The sequence below is a fragment of the Rattus norvegicus genome, chromosome 6 (assembly GCF_036323735.1).
Source record: "Rattus norvegicus strain BN/NHsdMcwi chromosome 6, GRCr8, whole genome shotgun sequence".
NCBI classification, from domain to species: Eukaryota; Metazoa; Chordata; class Mammalia; order Rodentia; family Muridae; genus Rattus; species Rattus norvegicus.
Genome location: NC_086024.1, coordinates 39,827,641 through 39,848,558, shown reverse-complemented (window position 1 = coordinate 39,848,558; position 20,918 = coordinate 39,827,641). Strand labels below are relative to the sequence as shown.

At 42.4% G+C, this 20,918-nt stretch overlaps 1 protein-coding gene across 1 annotated transcript in view; it reads left to right on the top strand.

Moving 5' to 3' along the window:
- The window catches only part of Vsnl1 (visinin-like 1), a 120,836-nt gene that overhangs the window by 29,998 nt on the left and 69,920 nt on the right, over positions 1 to 20,918 (top strand).

Genomic DNA, 20,918 nt, shown 5'->3' with positions numbered 1-20,918 from the left:
TTGTTTTTGGTTGTTTGTTTGTTTGTTTGTTTTTTCACATAGAAAGGGAAAGAACTGATCTATGGCAGGATCTTTAGATTCCCTCTCGATTAGTGGATTCTAGGATTCTGCTTTGAACTGCTAAGTGTATGAATGTAGTTCTCAAAAGGCCAACATGCCACCCTGACAACCAGCTTAACTTGAACATCAAAGAAGCTGTCTACTCAGGTTTGAGTTGATACTTATTTCTTCTTCCTTTTCCTCATGTATCTCACAGTTCTACCTAACTTAGGCTTTTGAAATGTGTCCAGCTACATAGGTCGTCCTCAGAGTATTGCTCAACTCTATCCTATTTCTCTTCTCGTTCCATAGATGATGGGTAGATAGATAGATAGATAGATAGATAGGTATGGGTAAATAGATAGATGGATGAGAATAGACAAAGGATGGAAAGATAATAGATAAAATAGATAATCAAAAGACAGATAAATATAGATGATAGATAGATGATTGATAGGTAGATAGATAAATTAGATAGATATTCATACATAGATACATAGATACATACATGATAGAAAGACAGCAGATATATAATCAAAAGACAGATCAATAGATATAAATGAAAGGTAGACTTCTATGGAAAAGTCATCAGAGTTCAGTGATTAAAACTTCCCTCTGCCCCTAGAAACAATTTTACAAACCCCAGAACTTGCAGTCCTCCCAGCCATTATGAAGACCTCTTCTGAACTGCCATGTTCTTTCATGAAACACAGCTTCCTGAACCACAATTTTAGAGAAGACTCTTACCTCATGCTTTAAAATCCAATTTCTTACTTGAATCACACATCTTAATCCTGTTTTCATTTTCCTTGTTGTAATTTAAACAAATTTTATGGCTGAAAAATTTTTGGACACATTAACATTAGTCCTTTCAATAGAGCAACCAAATATAGACCATAAATTTTATGAGCATAATCATTCATCATTTATTGAAAGGGATACAAACTGAGGAAATCATCCTTAGGCAATTTTCTCATTGGGCAAGGATCCTAGAATGCAGTTACACAATCAGACATGATAAAAAGTCAATGACTCAATTTGACCACTTGGTACAATTAAGAAAAGCAGTCAACATGAGATAGATGAGGCTGCATCAGCCTAATACAATACTTATTATTGTCCTTATTATCATTTAACAATTTCATGCATGGATTTAGTGTATTTAGTTCATTTTCAAACCATTCCTCTCTCCCATCCTTCTATCATTCCTACTGATCTTTTTATTCTTTCTAACACACACCTTCCAACAAGCTTCATATCACACACACTCACACACACACTGGCATGCGTGCACATGCATGTGTGTGTGTGTGTGTGTGTGTGAGAGAGAGAGAGAGAGAGAGAGAGAGAGAGAGAGAGAGAGTTGAAATCAAGAATATTCACTAGAGCACAGGAAGCCTACCATTCACCAGAGCCCTAATAAAGGTATCTCTGGTTCCTAGCCACTAACTAATAGCCACTAATAGCTCCTCAATAAAGGGATGGGCCTGGAGGTCACTATTCCATTCATGCCAGAACTTTAGCTGATTTGAGTTTGACAGGTAACCACAGCTACTGGGAGTTTATGAAAGAGGTAGCTATGTCATATCCAGGTGATGGCATTTCAGAGTACTCCTCCACATCCTGTAGCTCTTACGTTTTTTTCTTCCTATTCTGTGATGTTCCATGATCCTTAGTAACGGTGAGGTAAATATAGATGTCCCCTTTAGGGGTGAGCATTAAGTCTCTTATTCTTAGCACTTTGACCAGTCATGCATCTCTCCATTGACTGATACCCATTGAAGAGAGCAAAAAGTCTCTCTAAGGCCAAGAGCACCCAAGTCTGAACATAAGCAGAATATTTAGAAGACAATTTGACAACATGACCGTTTTCATTCATTTGGTTTATTGAGACAGGATTTCATGTAGCAAAGCTTGCCTCAAACTTGCCTTTGTAGCCAAGGACAACATTATACTTCTAATCTACCTTCTCCTACCTCTTATGTAGCTAGGACTTCAAGCATGCACCAGCATGCCTGGATGAGCTCCAGCATCACATTAGATGGCTGTAATGTCACTAGATCATTGGAAAATTTCAACTCTATTATAATCATTTGGGACCATCATTGCTGCCCAAAATATGATTATATCATGTTCAACAGTCTTCATTAAGGGATCCGCTGAGCAAAACAAGGAGTTGTACTTCCTAGGATCTCTTGGAAGTTAGCAGTGCCACAAGAATATCCAAGTGTCATCATTTTTTTTTACTTCCCTGAATCCATTCCGTACCCCTAATGCAACAGCTGATCCTTGGGCTGGATGTGGGAAAGGAAAGATTCTTTTTTTTTTTTTTTTTTTCTTTGTTGGTGAAATTTTTTTTTCTTTTTTTTTTTTTTTTTTATTAACTTGAGTATTTCTTATATACATTTCGAGTGTTATTCCCTTTCCCGGTTTCCGGGCAAACATCCCCCTCCCCCCTCCCCTTCCTTATGGGTGTTCCCCTCCCAACCCTCCCACCATTGCCGCCCTCCCCCCATAGACTAGTTCACTGGGGGTTCAGTCTTAGCAGGACCCAGGGCTTCCCCTTCCACTGGTGCTCTTACTAGGATATTCATTGCTACCTATGGGGTCAGAGTCCAGGGTCAGTCCATGTATAGTCTTTAGGTAGTGGCTTAGTCCCTGGAAGCTCTGGTTGCTTGGCATTGTTGTACTTTTGGGGTCTCGAGCCCCTTCAAGCTCTTCCAGTTCTTTCTCTGATTCCTTCAATAGGGGACCTATTCTCAGTTCAGTGGTTTGCTGCTGGCATTCGCCTCTGTATTTGCTGTATTCTGGCTGTGTCTCTCAGGAGCGATCTACATCCGGCTCCTGTCGGTCTGCACTTCTTTGCTTCATCCATCTAGTCCAATTGGGTGGCTGTATATGTATGGGCCAAATGTGGGACAGGCTCTGAATGGGTGTTCCTTCAGTCTCTGTTTTAATCTTTGTCTCTCCCTTCCCTGCCAAGGGTATTCTTTTTCCTCATTTAAAGAAGGAGTGAAGCATTCACATTTTGATCATCCGTCTTGAGTTTCGTTTGTTCTAGGGATCTAGGGTAATTCAAGCATTTGGGCTAATAGCCACTTATCAATGAGTGCATACCATGTATGTCTTTCTGTGATTGGGTTAGTTCACTCAGGATGATATTTTCCAGTTCCAACCATTTGCCTACGAATTTCATAAACTCGTTGTTTTTGATAGCTGAGTAGTATTCCATTGTGTAGATGTACCACATTTTCTGTATCCATTCCTCTGTTGAAGGGCATCTGGGTTCTTTCCAGCTTCTGGCTATTATAAATAAGGCTGCGATGAACATAGTGGAGCACGTGTCTCTTTTATATGTTGAGGCATCTTTTGGGTATATGCCCAAGAGAGGTATAGCTGGATCCTCAGGCAGTTCAATGTCCAATTTTCTGAGGAACCTCCAGACTGATTTCCAGAATGGTTTTACCAGTCTGCAATCCCACCAACAATGGAGGAGTGTTCCTCTTTCTCCACAACCTCGCCAGCATCTGCTGTCACCTGAGTTTTTGATCTTAGCCAATCGCACTGGTGTGAGGTGAAATCTCAGGGTTGTTTTGATTTGCATTTCCCTTATGACTAAAGATGTTGAACATTTCTTTAGGTGTTTCTCAGCCATTCGGCATTCCTCAGCTGTGAATTCTTTGTTTAGCTCTGAACCCCATTTTTTAATAGGGTTATTTGTTTCCCTGCGGTCTAACTTCTTGAGTTCTTTGTATATTTTGGATATAAGGCCTCTATCTGTTGTAGGGTTGGTAAAGATCTTTTCCCAATCTGTTGGTTGCCGTTTTGTCCTAACCACAGTGTCCTTTGCCTTACAGAAGCTTTGCAGTTTTATGAGATCCCATTTGTCAATTCTTGATCTTAGAGCATAAGCCATTGGTGTTTTGTTCAGGAAATTTTTTCCAGTGCCCATTCTTAACACTCTACTATTTCACTCAATGAATCCATAAATGTTTTGAAAGAATGGGCTAAACGTGAAACAGCTCGATTTGGTCAACTAAAAGAATAAAGGATACTTGGAGGAGATTACACAGCTAATGCTGTCACTTCCTAGGCTGAGGGGAGAAAAAGAACTGAGCCCTAAAACCATGAGAAAACAACTGCGATCCATCATGAGCTAAAATCGGGATACTCTGGAGTTCCATCAGAATAGGCATCCTGGAAAATAATGGCAAAGGCTCAACACCTGCATTGAAAACACTGGCCTAGCAGCAAACCACTGAACTGAGAATAGGTCCCCCGTTGAAGGAATCAGAGAAAGAACTGGAAGAGCTTGAAGGTGCTCGAGACCCCAAAAGTACAACAATGTCAAGCAACCAGAGCTTCCAGGGACTAAGCCACTACCTAAAGACTATACATGGACTGACCCTGGACTCTGTCCCCATAGGTAGCAATGAATATCCTAGTAAGAGCACCAGTGGAAGGGGAAGCCCTGGGTCCTGCTAAGACTGAACCCCCAGTGAACTAGACTATGCGGGGAGGGTGGCAATGGGGGGAGGTTTGGGAGGGGAACACCCACAAGGAAGGGGAGGGAGGAGGGTGATGTCTGTCCGGAAACCGGGAAAGGGAATAACACTTGAAATGTATATAAGAAATACTCAAGATAATAAAAAAATAAAATAAAATAAAATAAAATAAAATAAAATAAAATAAAAAAAGAAAACACTGGCCTGAGTTGTAAGTGCAGTTCTCTGTCTAATGGAAAACTATTTGCTTACTCTTTCCACAGTTCAAGTTTCTCAGTTTCATAACAGAGAACATTTGCTAGATTTTACAGAGAGCCTTTCAGGTTCTCTGTTCAAATAGAAGTTAATAAGGTAACCTATAGGAAGCTTTATACAATTTAATTTATACAATCTAACACTCTTCTGTTAGCAGAGTCCTCTATGAGAATGCATTTGTCATTCCCTCTTGGAACTTGCAATTAATTACCTTGCTATCTCTCTCGTTGAACCATTGGCTGGCACAGGAAATAAGCACTTTATCTCGTTCTGTCTTCTCATACAGGAGCATGGTTTCTGCACATAATTCACACTTTTTACCCGTCAAGAAAAAAGGGAGGAAAACAATTTTTACTTTGTATATGCATGGTAATTATAGAGCACTTTAATCTTGCATTTATCTTTTTTCCACTTAGCATATCATAAGCAATTTTCAGTGTTTCAACATTGCATTCATCTTTTTATTTCGTTGAGATAACATTCTGAAATTTACCACCCACTTCCCTAATGGGGAATGGTTATAATCTAGAACTTTTACGATTATCAGCTGAAGTTGAAATAAGCATATCCCTGTCTATCACTTTTCCTCCTTGTGTTATTTCCTTAAGCTACCTTCTCCAGAGCCTGGTGAGATGGCCCCAACAGGTAAAGTGCTGTGTAATGATGATGATCTGAGTTCAAATCCCCAGCTATGACACAAAAGTACCACATGTCTATAACTCCAGTGTACAGATGACAAAGTGAGTAGAAACCAGTGGACTCCTAGGCAGATCATCAAGCCAAAGGTTCAGTGAGAGACTCCATATCAAGAACAAGAAAGAGAGTGATACAGGAAGATACCCAAAGTCATCCACTGGCCTCCAGGTGCATGTACACAGGCAAACATACCTACACATGTGTTCATACTTATGTACATACAACTCTCTCTTTCTCTTTCTCTTCCACTCCCACTTGGATCAAGTGAACTTGATGCCTTATGATTTCTAGCAATTCCTAGGGAACAGCATACAATTTAACCACATTTCTCTGTAAAGAAAATATTGTCGTTGCTATTTCTTCTTTTATTTACATTCTGCTCCTGGGCTTTGACCAGGTTGCTCCCATTTCCTTTTTTTAAGCTTCTTTAGCCCTTAAAAGTAATTTATATTGCATGTATTTCTCTACACTGTTATTTACATGTACCTATTTTTTAGACTTCTGAAATATTGATGTTTTGTGTGCATTTTTGTCTATTAGCCTTATGGTTGCTATCATTGTATTTCAGTCAGGAAAATCCATCCTGACCTTAAGAAATAAGTCATGCTTCTCCCAGTTTGTTTACTATTTGTGTTTACTCTTGCAATATAGCCATTTGCATTCAGTCATTCATTTTTTTCTGATTTGGGGGGTTGCCTTAGTAACTTGTATATGTTTATATACAAGTGTGCAAATACAAAGCTGTGAATATTTTCTCTAGATTTTCAGTTGCTAATAGTTTCTTCTTGACTTGCCTTCATATTAAAATTTAATGCTATAGCTTGTAACATTTTTATGCCAAATGTTAATGATTTTTTAAATATAGAACATATAGTGTGGTTAACTTACTTTTTTTCATCCAATTTGCTCTCAAGGGATGATGAGGTCACATACAAAATATGTTTCCTTCCCCCTGCATTCTGAAAAGCTTCCTTCATCTTATATTAAGTGATTATGCATAGCTGCATCTATTTCTAGCCTCACCATCCTGTTATGCTGATCTATATGACTATTTTTGTGCCAGTAAGTCCTGCATTTATTTGAGGGGAGCTCATATTTCCTCTGCAGATTCTTTGCTTCTGTAGACTGAACACTCTTTAACCTTTTAATTGCTGCTTTTGTATTTTGTACCCAAACCCCCCCTCCCTCTACTGAAGCCTGGAAGCAGGCAGTGGGGAGATAAGGGTTTGCGTCTCTGAGTGCCTTTAAAGCTATTTCACTTGGAGAAACAGGGTCATAGAAAGAATAGCACCTAGGCCAAAAAGAGCTGTGGGGTAGTACACCGAACCGGCAGCTTCTATTCTACCTGTCTTGTCTCTTGCCTCCTTCACTGAGGCAACATGTGTAACACTATATTCTGATACCCATCAGACTCCAGGTCTTCCATTGCTTTGTGACCTTGCACAGGTGAACTTCCTAGCCAAAGATGAAAGACATGGTGGGACCTGCTTCATCAAACTGTTAGAAGTGGGACCAAAGAGATAGCTCAATGGATAAATTGCTTGGTAGACACGCACAAGGATCTGAATTTAGACCCCCCAACATCCGCACTGCATGGATCATCTACCTGTAGTCCCAGAGCTGAAGCAACAGAAACAGGAGAATCACTGGGGCCCATAGGCAAACCAGCCTAGCATCACTGCTGAGCTCCAAGTTAAGTGAAAATGCCTTTCTCAAACAGGAAGACAGAGGGTGATTAAAGAAGACAACCAACTTTATCCTCTGGCATGGGAGTGCCCGTGTGGACACACACACACACACACACACACACACACACACACACACACACACGGGTCACAATGGCAACTCTAATTTTTGTAGTAACTATTGTGGTAAAACACCTTCCCTGGGGAGGAAAGGGTTTCTTAGGCTTACACTACCATATTGCTGCTCACCATTGAAGGAAGTCAGGACAGGAACCCGTCAGTGTGGAAACCTGAGGCATTTGCTGAGGGTCATGCAGAGATCTTGGAGAGGTGCTACTTACCGGCTCGCTCCTCACGGCTTGCTCAGCCTGCCTCTTTTTTTTTTCCTGAGGAGAAAAAAGTTTATTTGACTTACATGTTACAGTTCATCATCATGAAAAGCTAAAGCAAGAAACCGGAGACAGGAACTAAAGCAGAAACCATGAGAGAATCCCAATAGTTCAATTCCATACTCATTTCCAGCAAAGTTTCCTCTACAAGCCAAGACTACCTGCAGAGGGACAGCATTGCCCAGAGTCAGCTAGACTCTCTAACAAAGTGGCGGGATTACAAGCAGGCACCAAGTTGTCTACAAGGTATCTTTCTTAGTTAGGGGTTCCATTGATGTAAAGAGACACCATGCCCAAGGCAAATATTATAATGGACAACATTTAATTGGGGCTGGCTTACAGTTTTAGAGCTTCAGTCCATTATCATCATGGCAGGGAGCAGGGCAGCCTCCAGGCAGACAAGATATTGCAAGAGGCAAGGATTCTACGTTTTGACCCAAAGGCAGCCAGGAGGAGACTGTTTTCTGCTAGCAGGGTCTCTTCCCCTTGGGCAGGACTTAAGCATATCAGCCTGCTTTCTTACCACCAGCCTAGGGATAGTGCCATGCACAATGGGATGTCCTTCCCACATACTCACATCAATCACAAATTAAGAAAATGCCCTACAGTCTTGCCTATAGCCCAATCTTAGGGAGGCATCTTGTCCATAAGAGAAATTACTCTAGCTTTTGTCAAGTTGACATAAAACTGGACAGGACACTTGTACATACACAAACACGAGAATATACTTATGTTACATACATGTGCAATTGAAGAAAACAATCCATGAGCACACAGTATGTACTTAATTGAAAACTGCTGTCATTACTGTTAATTTGTCTGTCGGGCATATAGATTTGGTGTTTCATTCTGTAATTTGCAGTAGTTATTTATATGCACAACTTAATGTTGGCTAAATATGATGATGAGAGAGACTTGGTAACTTTGCCTGGAGCACCAGCTAACAGTTGTGCCTTCTCAATATGACATGAGGCCTGGCTCCTCTATGAAAAGCATGCCACTCCTCAGCATGATCTGAGGCAGGGATAACCAAATCCCTGGATCCTGAAGTGGTTACACAGGGTAAAATTGAAAACTCTCAGATAAACACCTGCAAGGTTCAAACACACTCTGTGGTTGTCTTGAGGCTCCCTAATGGTTTCAACATGGAGGGACATTAGATTAATGAGCAACAAACAACGCATTTCTATCTTAATCTGTAAATTAGCTTTGTAAAAACTGAGTATTGCTCAACCTTCTGTTCCAAGTGACAGCGATATGGGCCCAGAAGCATTTGTCATCCCTACAGGGTACCAAAAGAAGCAGCATTTCATCTCCTTCAACACCTGTTACCTGTGCTCTCAGAGGGCCCAAGGCTGGGAGGGAGGGTGCCATACTAGCAGCCTGCACACAAGACAAGCAGCCAAGTCAAACACAACCGGAAGGTCTAATTTTAGTCCCCCCAGCCTTGGCATTGTCCCTTTCAGCCAAGATATTTCTCATGTACCGTAATGAAGTGCTTTGTTCCAAGCTTTCTGGATACTTCACAAAGGCTCATCAAGGCCAAGGTGAGCCTAATTCAGAACTGGCCACACATCAAAGAGGGTCAGCAGCCTTCTCACAACCTTTGGAAAATATGACTGAAGCTCTAAGAGCGAGCATGTGGGTGCGTCTCTCCCTTTATGCTGCATCCTCTCCCCTTTCTGACTTCCTTTTCTATTGGCTGCTCAGCAACAGGTGTTTTATTCTGTCAGGCTAGGGGCTTGAAATTCACTCCTTTTTTGTTCCTGTTTTAAAATGCCCATTTTTTTCTATACATCTCACATATCCTAAAAACCATACCCAGTTAGGTGCTGGAAACAGTTGTCCCATTTATAAGCAGCATCCACAAATGGTTCCTTACAATGACCTGGCTCATTAGGGAAGGTGGAAGGTTATTTTTTTTATAGAATCGTGGACATGAGGAAGCTAAAGTTCAGTGAGAACCTAGGCTATTATAAAAGTCATTCAAGTAAACTCTGTCAAGGTTAAGACTATGTGGCGGTTAGGTTTTGTCAGTTTGACATAGGCTAGGATCATCTGAAAAGTAGGGACCTCAGCTGAGGAATCACCTCCATCAGATTGGCCTGTGGGAAAGTCTGTGGAGACACTTTCTCTATTAACGTTTGATGTAGTGGGTAGGGCCCAGACCATTGTGAACATACTCCCCCTGGGCCGGTGGTCCTGGGTGCTATAAGAAAGCAGGGTGAGCAAACCATGAGGAGCAAGACAGTGAGCAGCACCCCTCCATGGCCTCTCCTTCAGTTTCTGCCTCTGGCTTCCTTCTTGAGTTCCTTGCCTGACTTACCTTTATAATGGACTACAACATAGAATAGTCAGCCCAATAAATCTCGAACCCCTGCCTCATCCTGGTTGGTTTCAGGCATTGTTGAGTCACAGCAACAGAGAAGCAAAGTTCGAGTCTAAAGCATGGGCCTGGCGCTTCAGAGAAGGGTGAGCCCCACAAAGCTATCAAATAATAGAAGATCAGCCCACAGAGTTTGGTGAGGTAGAAAACTCCATCCTTAGAACAGTGGTTCTCAACCTTCCTAACGCTGTGGTCCTTTAATACCGTTCCTCATGTTGTGGTGACCCCCAACCATAAAATTATTTTCGTTGCTACTTCATAACTATGATTTTGCTACTGTTGCGAATCATCATGTACATATCTAATACGCAGGACATCTGATATGCAACCCCTGTGAAAGTGTTGTTTGACCTCCACAAGGGTCACAACCCACAGGTTGAGGACAGCTGCCTTAGATTATGTACATATTTTGAAGCCAAAAGTTGCTGGCTGAGTACCTGCAAATGGTGAGCTTCACTTTCAAATAAATCCTCATTCTCTGTGTCCTGGAAGAACAAGAGCAGATGTTCTTGTTAATGTTAATGTTGTCCTGGAGAAGTTAACAGATTTCAAGGTCTTCTAGGTTCTCTCATTTGTCCTGCAGATAGATTCTTTGCAGCACTTTAACGGGCAACCCTAGACCTAGCCTCAGGCACTCAGACGTCATTTGTCTCTCCCTTTGAATTTTCTACCTTAGAATTCCAATTGTTAAACAGCATTCGGTGGTACATCAGCCTTTACTGTGGCATTTGTAATCTGGTTCCTCACTTACATCTAGCAACCATGAAAAATTTTAAGCATGGTGCCAGCCTGATAGCACTGGTAGTCCAAGATGACAGAACAAAGCCTCTGAGTCTCTGGCAGTCCCTGGCCCAGTCAGGTAGACCCTTCTTCTGGCAACCTTTCTCACTATCCCAGCTTCTCTGGGGTGTGGAGAAACCTTCCTGGGTTCTCTTAGGTATCATTGTATTCATTTCCTTCAACTAACTGTGTCAGAACAGAGAGTCTGTGGCTGCCAGTGAAACCTGAAGTGATGTCATGAATTTAAAAAAAAAATGACCAGTACTGAGGAAAAGCAATAGCACAGTTCTCAGTCCAAGATTGCAAAAACTGAGGTTTGTCTGATGAAATGGAGATTGTATACTGTTTCTTTTCTGACTATTACTGTTATACACTCCCAGAGAGATGCAGGAGTGAGTGAAATGCCAGCACTGTATGGCCAACTGTTACAACCACTGTTAAGATTTTAATGTAAATTAGAAATGTGCCCAAACTTGCTGTGTGTGTAAGCTAGGCAAGTGTGTATATAAAGTAAAGCAAGGTGATACACGCATGCTGCTCTGTGACCTGCCTTCCCAGCTTACTAGGTTGTTGTGATGTCTTCTCTCTTCTGATCTTCCGTTGGGGAACATCAGGGACACACTTGTGTCAATCTCAATCCTGTGGATCATGATGCATTCTCATCAGCCTGGTTCCGTCCTCATCTCTGTGTAAACTTCAGGTGGCAAGTTCAAAGCCAGCCTGGGCTACACTACCCCCTGTCTCAAAAATGAGGGGGTGTTGATTGATTTCAGCATCACGTTGCTTCCCACTAGAACATCTTACTTACAGAAAGCTTTCTTCATATGAAAATTTGAAAATTATCTGTACTAAAGATCCAGACAGTCAGACAGGCTGGCTTATGCCTGTAACCCCAGCACTTAGGGATGAGGAGCAGAAGGATCACCCACAAGTTCAAGGACAACTGAGCCTACAGAGTGCAGGGCTCATAGTCAAACAGATGGCTCAGATGTAAAGGTATTTATGATGAAGCTTGACAACCTAAGTTCGAGCCCAAGAACCCACATATTAGAAAGAAAGATCAAAAAAGAAAGACCCAACTTCCTTGAGAGTACACACACACACACACACACACACACACACACACACACAAATCTAAAACAAATACCCATTATATATATATATATATATATATATTAATGTACATTTTTAGAACTGCAATAGTGATAACATCTCAAAATCATGGTAAGTACAAACATCTCTCAAAAGGGCATATTGAGTGACCTGAGATTTGGAACATGAGGGGGTTGAGACACAGCTACTGTGCAGGCATGTGACCATGTCGCTGGCCCTTGCCATAGAACCAAGGCTCACCCAGAAAGCAATGAGAGGATAGCAACGACGGTGCTTAAGGCCCAACACCATGACGAGGATGTGCTGGTGACAGGGGACAGTCTTGGCCTACTCCTTTCTCAGTAGCTCCCTGCTGCTCTGAGATAAGGGCCATGGTCCCTCCCCACTGGGTCTTGGCAGCACAACCCAGAACACAATCTGTTGGACAGAAGGCTGTGATTATTAATGAAAGCCTTTCCTCTGTTACCTCATAGAACCAGGCAAGGCTCTGACAATGCCAAAGACAGCCCATTTCCTTTCATAGAAGCCGTTCCTCAGAAATACATAGAATGGTTGGATGCACAGGGAAATGAAAATAAGGTGCAGGTTGCAGAAAAGTGGGTGGCTGTTTGAGTCAGTCCCAGAGGAAAGGTCACCAGCTATTAATCAACTCGCTCGTCTGTTCAGTGGCTGAGCCAAAAACTGGCTTGAAATCTCTTTTGCTCAACAGTTAATGCTTCATCTGGACTGTAGGATCCTCAAGTGACTTTTCATATATAAGTGGCCCTGGGGCTTTGGGGGAATGACCTACTCCTCACTCTAGGCCAAATCATATATAAAACAATTTTATTTAAAGTAAGCCAGATGTATTAAGTATACATATGTCACTGTCTTTGTTTCTTTTCTATTGTTATAAATACCCTAACAAAAACAACTTAGGGAGGGAAGCTTTATTTGACTTGGTAATCCAGGTCCATTGTTTTAGGAAAGTCAAGGCAGGAATGTAAAATTTCACATCCACAAACAAGACCAAAGAGAGAATAAACATGTGTATCCTTGCTTACATGTTTGTTTTCAGCTAACTTTCTCCTCCCATACTGTTCTGAAGCCTTTGTCTAGGGAATGGTGCTTCCCACAATACACTCAGTCTTTACATACCACTTAGCAATCAAGACAACCCCCCTTCACCCCCTTCACCAAAACACACACACACACACACACACACACACACACACACAAACACACACACACACACACACACACACACACACACACACAGGCCAACATGATCTAGAAAATTCTTCATCAATATCATCTTCCCCAGCAACTATAGGTTATAGCAAGATGGCAATTAAAACTAACCAGAAAATTTATTGTGACAGAAAACATGACAGAAGCAACTTAAAGGAAGAAGGTTCTATTTTGGCTTTCAGGTCAGAGGGTGTGACTAGTCCATCATAGTAAGGAAGGCACGGTGGCTGGAGTGGGTAAGTAGGTTCATGGCAGAAGTCTATGGAATTAATTAATTGTAACATATGAACAGATCAGTAAGCAGTTTGGCCCAGAACCATGTCACCCTCAATACTTGCTCCCAGCAACCTGCTTCTGATAACCAGGCTGTATTTCCCAAGAATCCACCACAAAATAACACCACTGGCAGGAGAGTAAATATTCAAACACATTAGCCTATAGGGTATTTTTTTATTCGAACCATGATGCAGAGTCAACAGAGACATCTTAGAATTCCTCTGCCCCGAGACTTGTGTACTTCTGCTCATGCAAACCTGGTGAGGCCATCTAGGGTGATTCCTGGATGTTTCCTCTCTTGTACAAAATCTGGAAACATCCAATTCTCCATATTCTAGGTCAGCATGATTGCTATGCCTGTGGTGGGGTTAATAGTAGGTATTGTGGCTGAGCATCGCTTCTTGGAAGGTGTTTTTGGAAAGAACTGAACATGTCACCTCCTTTACCCCATAACATCCCCACAAAGAAATGTCATTTCTATTTGAAAAGGAGGTTCCTAGACCCCATTGACTAAAGTACCTCATCAAACGACACCTCCTTGTACTTATCAGAAGCTTGAGTCTAACCAGAGCCTGTGTCCAGCACATACTGCTGTCCCCTCATATTCAATCCAGTTGAATATAAGGGAGACATTGAGCCCTGATAGAAAGGGAGAGAAATGAACAACAGAGAAGAAACTTTCCCAAAGTTATGAACAAGTACTGAGGAATCAATATGGCTTTGGTCTGAGTTATACTTCTCAGATCATAAGAAATGTTTAGTGTCTATAAAACATTGGAAGAAGATGGAACTGTCGTAGCTGTCTGTTCTTACGGCCCTTTGAAGAGACCTCATGAGCTCTCTTGGGACATCTAGTAAGTCCTGTCAGCTCCCAGCCTGGAGTCAGGAGTAGACCATCCATCCCTCTAAAGCCCCAGAACCACTTCAGGATTTTAGTCTGTATCCTACATCAGGACAGCTCAGACAGCAAATTGGTAGAGAGTGGGTAAGACAGGCCTAGTCAGGGAGGTTTCTCTTCATACCCTGGGTACTCGTATAGATTCCTTCCAATTCTGTGGGGGCCTGCAGTTCACCTTAATGCCCCAGGATCAAAGGCATGGGCACAGCAGCAGTGTTCAGGCCTCTTGCTGAGGGCATCGATGGGCACTGTTACTAACTCCCTATGTTCTCTGGTGTAAGAGACCTCCCCAGGTCTCCAGCTAGAAAACCAAGCTGTGGGACGACTGGTCGATCCCTGGGGCCCACTTTCACTTTCACCTTCGTGTATTCATTACACTTTCCTGAACAGATCTCTTGTCGCTTGCCCTAACAGCACCACTGTTGCTGCCATCAAAGTATTTTTTTCCTCATTTATTATAGATCAAATATGTACTTTTGCTTTTTATCTTGAGTCCCTGAGGATGGAGCCTGAGTCCCACTGCCTATTTCAAGCTTGTGGGCCAGAACTTCAGCTGCAATCCCACGAGGTTTCTGGTTTGAGGCAATGGCATCAGAGAACACTGTGAGAAAGGACTTCTCTTCCCTGAAGCTGCTTTGGTTCCCAGACAGCACTGAAATGCCAGCCTGCCATCAACACCCTTGCTATCCCCTGAGACATACTGCTTATAAGGACTTGGCTCTTGGAGGAAGGGGAAAAAAATGGAGGAGAAATTATCAAGATCTCAAGTAATTGCCTCTATTCGAAAGGAAACCACTCAACAATGTTCTGGGCAACTATGACTCTTAGTTCTCAACCCTTTCAACGTCCTTTAAAAAGTAGCAGCTTGCTTTTGAAATGATTATTTGTTTTCAGGACCCTAGGGGAATGGTAACATGGGTCGTTTGAACCTCTTTGCACAAAGATAAACATGCTTGGCTATGCTGGCCTTTGAGCCTTTGGCTTAGGGACAACATACTGCAACGGTCGGGGGTTGGGGGTCACCAGCTGACTCAGTGTCCCAGGCTTCTCACCACAGTTCAACCCTCAGCTGCCTCTGTGATCTAAGAGAATCTCTCACTTCCCCTAGTGTCAAATCCTCTAGTCTAAAACCAGAGGGCTTGGACCAGAAGCATGTAGAAGCAGCTCTCTCAGACTTCCATCTTCCCTAAGTGTATAATGTATGCCAGTCCCCAGTATAAAAAGACTCCCCATATCAGGGATACCAGGAGGGAGAGGGAGGATTCAGACAGAACGTGGGTTCCCTGTGTCCTGCTCTGGCTGCTCTCATCCCTCAATGGTATGCAGGGGTAAGGCAGAGTTGAACAAATGGTGATAAATGTCTGGCTTGCAAGTTGCCAGAGAGTAGGAGAAAGAGTCCTACAAAGGTAGCAGGGAAGATTCTTGTGTTTGGACAGGTATAATGGAGTTTTCATCTGGGAATTAGTCACAGATAAGGTTGACTGACTGGTGGGATTCTCTTTGTCCTCTGTCACTCTGGTTTTCTGCTATGACCATCTTTTTACCATGCTTTGAATTTTAGGTATTTGTGAGGCCTTCAAGGATCAGACTGATTTCTTTCCCATTTATATCTGGCCGTACCCAGAGCAGACCCTTTCTCGCAGAATTTGCTTAGGAGTTCCTGCCAAACTTAGTCGCTCTGAGGGTTTTCTGTCTGCATGGTTTATAATACCTCCCTCATTATAGCCGGGATCCCTACATTAAGTATAAGAAGAGATAAGGATTGAAAGCTATACTTGGTGTCATGGAGAAGGCCTGAATGAACAGAACCTTGCAGTAGCATTGAGGTATAGGCAGGTAACAGGGAACAAAGGGCTGTCACAGCAAGCAACTGACACGTGAGCAAGACCAGCCTCGTCCAGTTATCTCTGTGCACAGACAAGAAGCCAAGCGCTGGAGCTAAGAGCTAATTTGTCTGAGGCTGAGCTGGTAATTCGACACTAGAACCAGCCTGGCTCCCATCCAAGCTGTCTTCCACCCTACTGCACATTGCATGCGTTCCAGAGGTTTGAGGCCTGGGTCCCAAAGCCCTTCCTTCTGCTCCGCTGGGCTTGTGTCCAAGCTTGTTTCCCACTGTACTTAGGCTGCTGTGTGTCTGCACATGTGGCTTGGCTGCTCCATCTCAGCCACCCAGCCTTTATAGCTGAATCTTATTAAGATCCAACCAGGCTGATTGCCAGACTACCTGGGAGGAGCTTACTGTGTGACTCTGTGTGCCTATTGCAACTCAGCAGGTCCTGGGATGTACTGGGAAACTGAATATAACACACACACACACACACACACACACACACACAATTATCCTGAAGGGTCTATAGGTGTGGGAGAAGGCTTTCCTCTCCTACGGGATCTCCCTGGCTGTTCCCAGTGACCTACTCTATTCATTATGCTCTAGAATCTGCTACTGGACAGGATAGTATGTAGACAGAAAATAAACAAACCTTGTGGCAGGACCACCAATTGCAATAGTTGAAGATTCCAGGCAGGAGAAGATGATGGCCTGTATCATTAAGCCAAGGGGTATGAGAGGTCTATGATCATGCCTTACTAACCCTTCCCATGGTCATTAAGCTAGGGCAAATCACCTTGTCTCTCTGATCTTTGAAGCGCTAGTAACAAAATGGAAGTTTTGTTCATCTCCTTCTGACAGCATTGGTAGATGAGTGAACTTTGCTACCCAAAAGCCTTTTGGCAGCAAGAGGATATACAAGCCCCCATCTATTCAAAGTGCCATTTGGAAGTAAGTGGACTGGGCTTTCTGTTCAAGGGTTCCATTCTCAATGAGTTTTTGTACCCACCGTGGACCTCAATCTGCTTCTTGTGTATTTATTCTTGAAAGCCTATCGTCTGCATCTCAGGCACCAAGAAGTTCATTTGGTCTTGGGTGGGGCTGCCTTTTCCCTTATTGCCTGGAATACCAGTTTAAAAATAAAACACAGTTGCTGTCCCCTCCCTTCTTGGGTAATAAAAATGCTCAAGTGCTGATGGATTCTCAGGTAGAAATACAAAGTGGACAAGTGCTGGCAAAAGCCATTCTGAACTCTGTGATTCATAGTTAGAAAATGTGTGCAGCCAACCAGACAATAGTGGAGCTAGGAGAGCATCAAAGATCACTTGATCCAACTTGTTCCCTTGTTAAGTGGAGAAACTGGGTGTGAGGGAAGATGGATTCTCCCAAGATCACAGAGTAAGCTGGAGACAGAGGTAGCATGCCTCTCCTCCCTGCACGTCATGGGAACTCAGCTTGGGAATATTATAAGTCGCTGTAAGTTTTACCCTTTCTGCCATTCTCATTCCATAATGAGAACGATTACTTGGCTGGTATCACTGTAGACCAGAATGAAAGACCTATGAGTTGGAAGTGTATGTGTCCATTAATTTAAAAAATGTTGCTAAATGCCGTCTTTATGTCAGTCACCAAGGATACTGAGGTGAAAGATATAGACTGCACCTTTATGGTATTCAAAATTAAAGGAAGAGGAAAGACAGGTAACCTGTCTTTAGTGTCTTTAGGAGGATAGGCTATTTTCCACACAGTTAAGCAAAACATTTCTACCATCTGTGGAGTGCATCTCAGACTTATGACTCCAATGGCTCTCTTCATATAGAGATAATGAGACTGATTTTCCCAAGAAAATGCATATCAAATATGTGAATCTTTCTTACTGCTCATCTCCTCAAAATGTGTTTGTGGAGAATCTAATAGAAATTACCAAGGAGGCAAAGACAGTCACCCCACACACACATACCTGCCATGTCTCTCTCTCTCTCTCCTCTCTCTCTTCTCTCTCTCTCTCTCTCTCTCTCTCTCTCTCTCTCTCTCTCTCTGTGTGTGTGTGTGTGTGTGTGTGTGTCTGTCTCTGTGTCTATCTCTTTCAAAAAGAAAAAAGGAATGGAGGGAGGGAAGGAGGGAAGGAAAAAAGGAAGACAGGAAGGAAGGATAAAAGGAAAGAAGGAAAGAAGGGAAGAAGGAAGAAAGGGAGGGAGGGAGGGAGGGAGGGAGGGAGGGGGGAGGAAGGAAAAACCTTTTAAAAGAAAAAATCCAGTAGGTAAAAAATGATCATGGAAGCTTTACCAAGAAGGTAGTGCCCCAGGGTGGACAGTGCCTCCCCTATCAACATCTTGCAGAAGTGGTAAGATGTGAGCTGAGGTCATTTAAAGAAATGAAGGACTTGGACAAGAAGACAAATGGGGCATCATCCTAGAGAACCTGCAAGTCTGTGCAACTGTGTGCTGCTCTGTGCTAGCTCTGAAATCTGTAATCGCCCATTATTATAACCATATAGAGCAAAGAGACAGACCGGAAGGAAGTGACGCTACTTAGCAAGCAGCAGAGGGTGTGCCTTGCCAGGGAGATGGGCTGCGTGCTGGAGACATGGGGGGCAGTGCTGAAGTTTGAGGTGGCAGATCCAGGCAAGGTTAGTGGCTTTATTCATGCAGCTGTGCACTGCAGGAGATGAGAATAGAATGAGGGATTTAGGAAGTGATAGAGCCTGGTGAGGCCTGGGCTGTTGTGGGTTGGGGGGCAGGTAATGGCGCAATCACGGGAGCAGGCCATAACAAGACTTTGTGCATGATCCACCCACTCCGGGCACACCTGAGCAATAGCTTTAACCTTGACTGTAACCAAAAGGCATGAAGGTATGCACTGGATTCTCCAGAATCATGACTCAGAGCCCTAACAATGCCCCTGTGTGTGAGAAAGACATTCATCCTTTCCCAGCCAGTAGGAACAGCTTAAGGCATCAAATGATCCATGGAGAATCCACTTTCTCTTAAACAGATAGACTGTTGAATATTTGGGGTGTGGTTTTTCCATAACTTTTAACCTATTTCTAACTATTAATTTATACTTATCTACAGTGTGTGATTTTGATAAATCTTTCTCTAACAAGTCAGCCAACCCAGCAACATGACCCATCTCTCCTTTGTCCATTTTTGAAAGTGATTTATATCTCTCTATCTCTCTGACCCTCCTCTTCTTCTGTTCCTGGATGCATACCCATCCCTTGTGTATCTCTGCTGACTCAGTCTAATCTTGTAAATCCAGTTTCCTTAGGTGTATGACTCTAGAAGTTACCACAGCGTTCCGAGTCTCAGGGAGCTATCCTCATCCTTGTTGAAGTGTGAGAAGTGCTCCGTGTAGGGCCTTCTCCAAGCCAACATTATATCCTCAGTAATTATTATTGTGAGGTGGGATTCTAATCGGTTGGTGCCTCTCTACCAAAAAGAACAAAATAATGGACTGAGAGCTCTGGTGCTCCGTCTTTTGAATATGAGGCTAACAGTGAATTACAGTTTTCTTACCCAGATTAATTAAATCTCACACCTGAGTACCCACTTGATTTCCACATCCAGCTGTGGAGTGCCATAGTAACTTATAATTAAGAGACATGCGCTAATAGAAGACTTAAAAGTGAAATTCCAAGCAAAAGTAAATAAAGAGGCTCTATGACGGAGGGCGGAGTTGTTGATCCCAGAGCCCCTTTATCAAACATAGGTACACGGAAAATGACTGCCCTTCCTACAGAATTCTGTGTACTGTCCTATGCTACTGGGACAGTGACAAGGTGAAAGACCTGCTCAATGTCAGGGCAGGTTCCTGGTGAAGACTGTGCGATCTGATTTAGGACAAGATCAAAATAATTACAACAGTAAAATATGAGATGACATTTCCCCTCGGGGTTGTTGCAAGTAGAGACCTACTTGGAGTGCATAGAATCAGTGGTCCGTTTGAGTATATTCTTTAAAACTGAAATCACTCTACTCACTAGATCTTAAAGATCTCCTGCTACTTTTCTCCCTCTGATGTGTCCTCATATTTTCATGAATTTTTCAGTTCCATTGTGACTTATTGGCCACATTTTAATTATTTTATTATTATAAAACATTTAAAATGGTTTGCAAAGATTTGTGATCTAGCAAAAATACAACTATTAATTTCAAGTTATTCTTCATAATCTTTGCCTAGCTACTTCTTTCTTGATTGACCATCACAGTAAAGCTGGGTTTTTATTTATATCTGATGATTTATTTTTATGAAGAAATTGAGAGAGGACAGTAATTAATATTTTTGTAACTGGCAGGCTTAGTTAATTACAAGTCAAAGTAGCAATCTGCCAATTCTGAACCTGACCTGTCCTCCTAGCCTGTGCTCTACTCTTGAACACACAAACATAGGACTCATGTAGGAGACATGACTTTATACACTGTTATTTTAGCTTTGAATGATTAAAAATGACAGGATGAAGTTTAGTCAATAGAAATTCAACAACCAATCTTTAGAACAAGCCAATGCTGAAGACAGTCTTGCAGGAAATGTTCAGAGATGAGAAGAGGTAGAATCAATGTAACTAATCAAAATGGGCCATTTTTATTCCCCTTCCCCCCAAGAAAACAGGTCTTTGAAATTCATCCAACTGAGATAAATATGACAGATGACCAAGATTTCCAAATTCCTTCTTAAACATTTGGTTACAAGCTCCTCCCTTGGTTTTTATCCATATATCTCCCAATACCCCTGCAAAACCAATGTAGAATTAGATGAGTAGGTACCAAGTGTTAATGAACTATAATTCACAGGAGTAACAAACAAGTTCCCATATAACTAGCATGAACATCAAGAAC